Genomic DNA, 11,328 nt, shown 5'->3' with positions numbered 1-11,328 from the left:
TCATGCATTTGATATCTGTTTATAAGATGAGTCAAGAATTGTTTGTTTACAGAAAATTCATCTAGGAGCGATATCTTCTTTGATTTCATATGAATTTTAGATGACGATAATTCAAGTATTTTATAAAAGAAAAATAAATGGGACAAAATAATTCGATTTCAAATCAAATTCACTCTATTTCGTCACTGTATTTGCTCTACTTTAAATTTATGAAATACATAATAAATGTCCATGTATATATGTTGGGGCTGCCACTTTCTAATTTAATCAAGAAAACATTTTTTTTATAACCCATCTCGTCAGCATCTGGGAAAATGCAGCAGAGCTAACAACTGCTGGAACACTGAACTGGTGGCAGCCTCCAAAGCAAAACAAACGAGGCCACCAAAGGTGAAATGGGTGAAAGGGATGGATGGGGTGAAAAAAGGTGGACCACAATCACATAGACTGGCGGAACAACAAAGTAGATATAGGTGGTCGCTGATAAGACGTAAAAGCGTTTGGCCTCCCCCGTGAGAAGCTGTCTCGTTGATTGCCTGGCGAAAACAAAACAGTATGAAATAGTCAGGGAATAGGAGCTGGATGGTCCGTGGGTGGTGGGCTGGCTGGCACCGCAAAGCCGGGACTCCCTTCATCCAGCCGGTACCGATTCGTGACTGCCAGTTAACTTTGTCTTGCCTAACGAACGCGCGTTAGTTAGCCAACTTGTGCGTGTGTGTGTGTGTGCGAGTGTGCGATGGTGCCAGTGGGTGTATGCCACCGTTTTGCCTTATCAGCGGTCAACGCAACGTGGCCTTTACAATGCAGGACCTTCGCCACGTCCGGGATTCAGTCGAGTCGGGATTTTTTCCGCACTCGGCTGGCTGCCTTAGCTGGCAGGGCAAGTTGTTGACACTTTTATGAACTCCACAGATTGGCCATGTTGCGTGGCTTTTGTTGCGGTCTGTTGGCCCGTTACGGCGACCGCAGGCCAACAACAGCTACAGCTAGGGATTCAGTGCTGCTAGCAACAGCAGTTCCAATGCCCTTGCCAGTATAGTATGGCTGTAAATTCTGCAAAGCGTTCGCGCTAATTTGAGGCTTTATTTCGGATTGGTACAGCGATAGCCGTCTAAGGGAGTCCGGCCATGTCACCTGCATCCTTATCAAGGATGTAACTGCCTCAGCTGCCCACTTGGCCACCTGCCACTTCTGCCACTCGTACGCAACTCCACTCCACGCCGCGCCACTTCGACACCTCAATGTCATTGTTTTGGCCCGATGCCATGGGCCCTTAATGCTTAGATGGCCGCTTTTGCCGGTGACACTGTCACTGACCGCGAAGTGTCCTCCCCTCACGTCGCACTCAGAATTTCCGACGGACCAGATGGTGAGGTAACCCAAAGTTGGCTGGGCATACCTACGTGCTTGCACTCCGTGTTCTGTTAGTGCAAGTATATATTCCAACTTTAACATTAAGAAACAGTTCATATTTGAGGAGCAAACTAAGTACTAATACCCCTTACTGGAAGAGAACAGGATCTGTGTCCATGCCCATAATTGAACAAAAACACATAAGGGCATTCCTTTAAGGAACCCATGCGGTTGCCGACCACTAATGAAAGGATCTCAGCGGTCCAGAGTACATAATTGCTGTGCTGATAATGATGATGGCCCATAAAATACGTCAATTTTAATAAATAGCCATAAAAAGAATCTCCAACACCCCCTAGTAAGCCGCGCTGACATTTTCATTACCCAGTACGGCTGCAGTTTCGCCGATCTCGAATATGCCACCGCTTCTTGTCCTTCGCCAGTCGGTTGTCAAGTGCGCTTTGTTTCCTATGTCTCTCAATGGCATTGACTGTGATTCTCCTTGGCAGGACGAAGCCACGAGCTGCAGGAGCCACCAAAGACGGAACACTGAATAAGAGCCAACCACCCAGGCACTCAGCCCACCAGCATTGTGCATAATGTCGTTTGCAATTTTTTAATTAAAAATTTTCCACAACTTGGTTGGCTTCTATTTGGCTGCTCATTTCGTGTTTTCTTTTTGCCCTTTGTTTACAATGCATTGCGTACTGAATAGTCCATTTTAAAGGGCAGTCAGTAGTGGGAGTCAAGTGACAGGATGACAATTGTCACACAAGCACTACTCGAGGACACAAGGCCAAAAGCATTCTCCAGTGCCAAGAGCTCAGTACTTTGCCAGGCCGAAGGAACAAGGCCAGGCAACCGATTTGTCAGGCTTGAGAAATTACCCCAAGCTCACACATGTAATTTGGGAAAACAAAAAAGTCAGTACACCTTTCATTTAACTTTAAACCAATGTAGTAATGCAGTTACCACCTCTTTTGTAAATGGGCTCTTATAATATATTTTTGAAAAAAAGAGACATCAGTTAACTTCTTAACATCGATCCGACTTGATTGGTTGTCAGTAAAACAAACTTCAATTAGTCCCTAACCAATGTATCCGATGAAAACCTATTAGAATGCAGAGTGCGTTACTTTAGGCCAGAAACAAAGGCCAGGAGCGCAGCACAGTTGGCTAGTAACCCACTTACATGACACAAACTGACGGCCAACATGGCGTATGCGTGTTGACTGCTGCCAAGTTGCAAATGCTGAAGGGAATCGTAATGGCTGGATGGTGGGGGTATATGTGCGCGTTTGCTTTATTAATATTTGCCTGTTTTCCGACAAACAGCAATAATGAAAAAGAATTCCACTCTTAATTGCAACACCAACTGAGCGAAACCAGCTGCTAAAAAGTAATTAAAATTTGTCAACATTTTTGCAAGAGAAACACTGTCTGCTAAGCCTAGATGTGTTTGCCGCGCTTAGAACAAAATGAGGCAATATTTAGGCAGCTCAAATTTACCACGAAAAACGCTGAAAGAAAATTGATTTTGTAACTAAATAAAATTTAAGCCCATTAAAACGCAAGTAGGCGTCAAATGTTAATTTATAATTATTGTATGTAAATATTTACCTGCCCTGAGTGCCCCCAAAATGATTCCATTTTAGTTCACTACTCGCAAATATTATTATATTGTGGTCGTAAATAAGAGACACTGATTCGAACCGAAAGCGGGTTCAACTATAATTAAGTTGATCCGATTCCATAACGCTTCGCAGTCATTTTGCATTGGATTAGTGTAAACATATCACTTGTAAATAAATGTACGAATACAAATACACAAATGTTGCTATATGTATATTTTCCAGTTTATCCAACCGTGTGCATAATTCAAATGAGAGTTCAGAATTTATTGGACATAACCGCTGACAGTTGGTGGCCGATTTTGGGCTTATAATTATTTACACATCCCAAGTTTCAATGAAAAGCTAAAAAAAAACCCCTAATATCTAGTGTACAAATTACGACAGGGAGTAATGCATTGATCCCGGTCAAAAGTATGTACATAAATAGTAATTTTGACAGCTGGCTAATTATCCAGAACGTTAAGTCGCTTATATTCCGCAGTTATTCGAGGAAACATATCCATTGGAGTACTATTTTGGACAGCTCCCAGAATTGACTGATTAAAGTTAACCTGATATTATTTTAAAACTCAATACCACTGCGTTTTCTCACCTGCGATTTCCTAAAATGAATATTTTCTGCAGAATTCATAAGTTCGGCGTCTAATTTCAGTTTGCAATTAAATCGTCTGTTTGCCAGTTGTGTTTGTGCAATCAGCCCATCTGCAACTGTATCTGCAAATGTATCTGTATCTGTGTCCGCTTTCGTAGGGTGTGTAAATGTGTGTCAGTGTGTCCCTGCAAGCCTAATTTAATTACAATATCCAGGGAGGCAAAAAAATGGTGCTTCGATACTTTTGGCCAATAACTGCGAATTTTAATTAAATTCAGATGCGTGCTATGAATGTGTTTGTGTTTTTGCATGGGTGTTGGAGTGGCTGTTTCCGCCGGTCTGAGTGTGTTTGTGAGTGTGTCTCTGTGTTTACGTGTTAGCCTGTTTGTTATTGCATATTAAATTTGCACAATTTGGGGCTGTTTGATGTTTGCGTGTGACTTTCGACTGGCCACAGCAGCTGAGCGACTGGCGCCCGAAAGTATGCAGCAACATTTTCAAATCAAATTTTTGGCCATTTGATGCAATTATGCATGCAATTGTGGTGTGCGCTTGTTTGTACTCATGCTTGCATATGTATTTGTATATATGTTTGTATGTGCGTTCGCATTTGCCGCATTTGATTTGATTTCGTTTGTGGCCATTTGAAATTTCGCAGCAATAACTTTACGGTTTTTTGCTGATGCTGCCGCTACTTTGGCATCGACCGTCCACAGGCGACCATAAATGCCACTTCAAAGTAAATTATGACACACGCACGCAGAGGGAGATATACAGCTTGTAGCGGCAGCTGCGGTAACACTGTAACACTTGCCACCACGACTACACCAAATTCGCCTGCTCGCCCCCTAGACCCCTCGTCGCCTTGTCCCCTCGCCGGGTGAAAACATGGAAAAGTCCTTCGCATCCTTCGTACATCAACATCAACGCCTGTTGGGCGCATGTTAAACACTCGAATGCAATTTGTTAGACAAGATATGTGGCAAGCGCGCCACGAATGTTGCATCCTAGTCCGCCGACTCTCCACCGCCTTTCGCCACCGCCATTTTCCCACCCATTCCATTTTGCCAGCTTTTCCCGCCGCTGCTGCTGCATTGCCTGAAGCCATGCTGGCTGGCAGTTGGGAAATTTATGCAAACGCATGCGGCAGCCGAACGCATAATTCACATAATTTGTAGCAGTTGCATTTTTCGCCAAATGCCTCGTGGTCGTTATTGCTGTTGCTGTTTTTGGTGTTGCACGCTGGCTGTCGCTAAGTTTTTGATGCGTTCTGCCAAGGCGATGCTGCAACTGCTGTTGCATCAGCATCAGTCGCTGATGCATTGTTGATGGTCCGAAAATTTGCCACAACTTTAGCATAAAATCCAATGCAAATTGCCCCCACAAACACTTCAGAGCAATGAAGGACATCAGTGAAGATATGTGCTAACCTTTCTAGGGCTCAGCTGGTAATGATTTGTGGCATATATTCCTCATGCTCCACTGACTCACAGACATATAGAAAAATACAGAAAGGCACGGTGACTTGCCCCAGGGATGTCACCTGAAATGGAGCAAAGCTGTTGGAGAACTCAAAAGAAAATGACACAGATCAGTGAGCACATCATCAGTGACACACATAAATAAATGCTTGTTGATAATATTATTTATCAAAACTCGATTTTTTCGGCTTAATAAAACTGGAACATTTCTGCAGCCTGTTTAGCAAAACTCCACAGCAAAACATCTGTTGAAAAGGACTACGCAGTGAAGGGGTCATTTTGGGTTGACACACACATATCTCAGTTACACTCACATACACCTGCCGCCTGATCCTGGGCCTGGGATAGCCATAATTAAGGGTAAGCAGTTGACACATGGATCCCAACCGCTATCCCCCATTAATCAATCGACGAGCCTTGTGAGTGAGTCCTTGCCGCAGGATAATTCGGCTCGGCTCTATCAATAATGCAAATTTATGACTCAAGGCTTGCCGAGCCTTTGAGCCGAGCCCAAGTTTTAATTAAAAATCTGCCAATAAATTAGTTCAAAGAAATTACAACCAGAATCGTTGCCTCGTTAACTGATTATGCAAAACACAAGCGCCACGCCCCGCCCGCCCCTTGCCGACAAGTGCAATTATTGTCAGGCATTTGCTATGCAAAGTTTTTCTAATTGAAAATGCAAGCTCAAGAAGGCCATGGCATGGTGGGCGGCATGGGGCGTGGCGCAGGCTTTGCTGGATTATGGGCGTGGACCGCAACAAAGCGCCTGGAACGACCACAACGGCAAATACAAATAATAAATTTAAAATGGCCGCCAAATGGCTGCGAAGGGGGAAACACAAACGCAGACAAAGGCGAGCGTGAAAGCGCGAAAATACAAAACAACTGGGACAAAATGGGGAACGGGTGGGTTTTTCCGAAGGGATGGGAAACCCAAAGAACAAAGGGGTGGGGCCGGAATGGCAGCTACGACCATGATGCAGCCGCAATGCAAGTGCCTGGCAAGTCAAAGTCTTAAATTGAAAATGAAACTTAAATTAAAATGCCAACTGGAGTGGAACGAAAATGATATTAAAACTGAACCAGCAGCACAAGCACGGGCAGTAACAACACACAATAACAACAAAAGGAGCGCCCGTCCTGTCCGCCTGCATTTTCATTGATAGCTGACAGTGGGCGTGGCCAAGTGGGCATGGTCGGTCGTCTTAGTGGCTGGCCACAAAAGCCTCGAGTTTGTCAACAAAAATGAAATTACTCCATGCTTTTGTTGTTGAATATCCTGATATTGTTGTATCTATTGGTGCTGCCAGGCCACAGTTTACTCGAAACACTTTCCTAATTAAACAACAAAAGGTATGCACACCGAGCTGGCGAAAGAACTAAAAAAGAAAGTGGGTTAAGGAGGCGAGCGCCTGCATTCCCGTACCACCAGGCAATAAGTTCCACTCATTTCCGTTGGCCGGGCTCCTTTGGCTCGTTAAATGCATAAATAACCAGGATACAAAGAGGGAAGCGAAAGGAGCAGCGGACGAAGGAGGCACGCACTCCGGTGTCTCTGCCACTGAATTATGAATTTTCCTGCACAAATACGAACATTTCTCATATCAGAAGCACTGATAGCATTCACCGGGCTACATCGAGAACAATTTTTCAAGTTTCGCATAAAATCTTACATATTTTCCAGAAAGATTCAAACCCAGTGTCTTAATGGTGTATTTTAGAATGAATCCAACTGCCAAATTATTGGCTACCACTGATGCAGAACATTTCGGGTACTTTTACATAAATGTTAAATTGAGTTGCATTTTTTCCCGTGCACAGATGGTGTTCCTTGGCTGAATACAATGACCTGGCCATCGGCTGGGAGGAGCTAGCTTTAAAGCCTTCAGCCAAGCCTCTTACGGCGCCACAGACAAACAGTTTAGAGTTGGGGCAAAGGCACTCGATGGAGTTGCGTCCGTTGTTTCTGCCTGCAGTGCAGTCAATAAAAATAAATGTCATAAGGAGGAGCTTAGGCGACAAATGCATCAGTGTGCAAATAGACCAGCTGCAGCAGGACGAGCAGGTCCTGTCCGTCCACTTTCAACACTTTGAGCCGACAAACAAACAGACAAAGAGCCTTCGAACTGGATGCCAATGAAAAAGCTTTCGCTTGACATTTGCTATTTGGTCAGCTGGCAAGTGGGCCGGAGTGCGAGTCCTCCGGATCTGTACAGTCACAGGGAAGAAGTCAATTCGGTATGCAACGACTAATCAAGCCGTTGCCACTTTAATGCAAACTCAATTTGCTCCGCCTGTAAGAAAAGTGGCGCAGTCTTATGCCGCACCGCCAGCAAAGGGAGCAGTAGTAGCTGCAATCATAATCATCAGGCCTTTCCTGAGGCGCCTCTATACATACTAATGATGTGCATGCCACACGAGGCTGATTTAATTTCCTTTCCACCTGCAACAAACTCACACACACAGGCACTCACTGCCGTGCAACGGACACCACCGCAAGTCTCAACACTTACAGGAGCCACAAAAGTCAACACGAGGAGCGAACGGAGCGAAACTTTTCCGAGCACATATATCGAGCTACTTACACTGACAGAAATCATCTTCATGTCAATATATAAGTGAAGTATATATTTCATACAAATTTGTAAATATTTGTTTGTAAATAATTTGAAATTAACTTTTGTACTGTTTTTACTCTTCAAGATACAAGCTATTAAAATATATGCCAAGTGTAATGATGTGCGAGTTTGGGAGTTTTGCATCAAACTTTAACATAAACTTGGATGTCGCTTCCGTTTCCGCTGCTAGCCCTGTAGACGATGACAAGCGCCCATTCCATCCACACACACACACACGCACACTCTCTCTAAATGTTCTTCTCGCAAGTTTCGAGATGGTGGTGTGAGTGCGAGCGTAAGTGATGCGGTTTGTAGGTGTGCAGTTGTGTAGGTGCGCCTCGTAGGCAGCCATCATTTTTGTTGCTGCTGTAATCCGGCATAAAAAATGAATTATGTGCACATGCATTTCTTATGTGCTCGCAGCCGCACTCTTATTACTTCCTTTCTGCAAAAAGGCTCATCGCCGCTCCTTGTAAGCTGTTGAGTAATGAGCAAATGAAATCCCCTCGCTTATCTCAGCGCGTCTTTGTGGCCGCTTTGTGCGTGGCTCAGCAGCCTACTTAGAGCCTAAGCTCTGCTTATGCCCCCTATACCATTGGTATATGCACGCTCATTTTCGCATTTGATATGTTTTACTGATTGCTGAGTATAACTTTTGTATAGATTTCGACTATCGCTCGCATTTCTGTCACAATTATCCGGATAAAGGCAGACGTCCAGTGTCGCCACCCTGACAAATCGTTTCGAACAAAAATGCTATTAGTTGGCCAGGACAATCCACTATTAATGGCCTATAAGAAATCAATAAGTCAGCGCTAAATCATCGGCAATCATAGCTCAAAATAGCAGCTACAAAGAAATGGAACCATTAGCAAATGCTGTCTCTTTTCTGAAAATCCAGACTGGGAAAAGCCTTTCACTTCGAGCCGTATTCATAGAATAGAAAGCCAAACCATTTGCCTAATGCAAGGCCATAAAAATATCGGTGCGGCCTCACTGCGTATGAGTAATAATGCTGGAAAACTAATTTAGAGGCTTTTAGTCCCCATTTAGAGCGATTCCATTTATAGATTCGGCTATTGAAAAAGACTCTCGATACATACGGGTAAACGTGTGGATTTTCACACATTCAGGCAACGCCAAAAAGCATGATGCCATGCCTTTGATGCGAAAACTAAATAAAAACCTAAACTATTTTTGTGCAATTTTTAGTGTGGCTATCTTTTAATATTTTACAATTTTTTTCTGTAAGCCGCAGTCAACTTTTGACAAGAAAAACTCTTTTCAAAATCAATAAATCACAAATGGTGTGCGCAGAGGAGCTTAGATTGGCGCTAAGCCGAAACTAAAATCCCCCGAGAGGATAAAAAGAAACGTAGAAATAGCGTCAGGCGCAGCTCGGCAACATATTGTTTCAATATTTGAATTCAATTTAATGGCAGCTAATTGAAAAAACAGAGCGGCCAGTGCGGCAACAATAATACACTGCCCGAGTTTGTCCAGCCATTGGGTCACATATTTTTTTAAATTTCCCTTTTTTTGGCCTCTGCTTTTCTGCAACAATGGCAACGATTTTTTTGCCAATTGGCCACTGAACACGCTCCACTGGGTCATCAGTTGGCATCACGTGTTTGTCCCTATCCCGGGAGTTGAGTTATTTGCACGTTTTGATAAGTGGACTTAACAACCGCTGGCGGAGGATGGAAAATCATTGTGGGCGGGCTGGGAAGGCGACATCAGTTCGAAAAAAAGGATACGATTTTGTGCAGTCTCGCTCTGCTGGTCACGATGCATTTCGCATGGAAAATGTAAATTCATATTTGCTCATAAATGACAAAAATGTTTCTGTTGATAGCCATTCGGCTGTTCGTGGCCTTTAAAGTGGAAAATGGAGGTAATAAAACAGAGGTCACAGTGAAATTCTTCATACTGATGATGAAGTAGGGGAATAATTGTTTTATTTCGATCCGTGAAGCCTTAGGCTAATGAATTGAAAGCTCAAAAAAGTAGTATCTATTGTGATTGTAATACTATACCTTGTATCATACAGAATATAGTCAAAGGATTAAGTCCAATTGAATATAATCCCATTCTGGCTTTAACTATAACGCCTAGCATCAAAGTAATAAATCTAAGTGGAAATGCTAAAAAAGTTGTAAAAACAAACACATTTTTAATGACATTATAATAGCGTTTTGTTATTATTCAATTATTTTTCAATTAAGAGCTGCACAATGCATTCGCATATTTAGTTATCGGTGTACATAGACCACAAACGCATCACATTTATGTTGAATAACCAAATACACGGCACTTATCATCTACACTGAACTTAGTTACGTTGTTAGGCTATTAGCTAATTTGTTATTGATTTATAATATGAATTTGTTTAATTGTTCTTCGGTTCGCCACAGTTGCATGCTAATTTGCAAATGTTTGTCGGCTCTTGTACAATTTGCGTGGCGCCAGGATAACCATGACAGTATCAGTAATTGACTTCACCTGATATGATCTTCATCCTGGGCACGGACACGGACTTGGGATGGACAGATAGGCGGACACATATAAACATGATAATAAACGTGACCATGTTTGGGGCGACTTAAATTATGCAATATGACAGCGTGAGATATTGAAAGACTTTTTCAACCTCATATAATGCTGTTGCTGTAACTGTTGCCATTTGGAAATCGGCCAGAACGTGACCAGAAATTAAATTGTAGCACATTGGGAGCTTTGTAAAAATTTCAAATGAAAAATAAATCCCCAAAAAGAGCCAAAGCACACACACATAGGGCTGGAAAAAAAGCACAAAATAAATAAGAAAGTAAACCGTGCACATAAAAAAAGTGTCGCATTTTAGGCAAGGGAAATTGACAGGGTCTTCGCTCGGTTTTGAAAACTGGGATTGCTGACCAAAAAAATCCGTTTTCATAAAATTTCATGCACACGGCCTTCTCAAACAATAACTATGCAGGTGCTGTCGGATTCCGTCAAAATGAAAATATTATGCGAGAAACTCCCACATCCTGTCCCGTCCACGTCATTCATTTTAGCACAGGACACGCTCCAATGCATAAATTGCTAATATTGTTGAGTGCGTACACACAGCCACACATCATGGGAAAACTGCATTAGATGCCATCAAACGGTTTTGTTGTCCACTGCCTTCGCAAGGAGCTTTCCCCTTTTCTCATTTTCTCGCAACACTTTTCTCCAAACGCCAAACTCGACGTTGTAAGAAATAACCTTTAACCAAAGTACTGAATTTAATGTAGAAGCATTGAACACCCTTAAGCGCAAAGTTATAATAAATATAAAATTGCAATATATTTAAACATTTCCTTGCTGTCGTATATTTAGTGCTAACTTAGGTGCAGCTACCTTAAAGTATATCAAAAGGAGCAAAACTCTGATTCTTCAATTTGAAGGGAAATCAAGCTGACTTCAATATAGAGCACAACGAGCAGTGAAAACTCATAAGCGCAACTTGTGTGCAGTGAAGTGTAAAATGTACTCTGCAATTTTCTTTTGTAGCAACATATTTTCTCGCTCTCCAGTGGAGCCGTAGAACTGCCTTTTCAGTGGCAGCTCGCTGCGCTAAAAAGATTACTACGTTTTTGCCTGTGTCGAAGAGGCGATGGACA

This window comes from Drosophila mauritiana, chromosome 3R, assembly GCF_004382145.1.
Source record: "Drosophila mauritiana strain mau12 chromosome 3R, ASM438214v1, whole genome shotgun sequence".
Taxonomy (NCBI): Eukaryota; Metazoa; Arthropoda; class Insecta; order Diptera; family Drosophilidae; genus Drosophila; species Drosophila mauritiana.
This window is presented reverse-complemented; position numbering follows the sequence as displayed.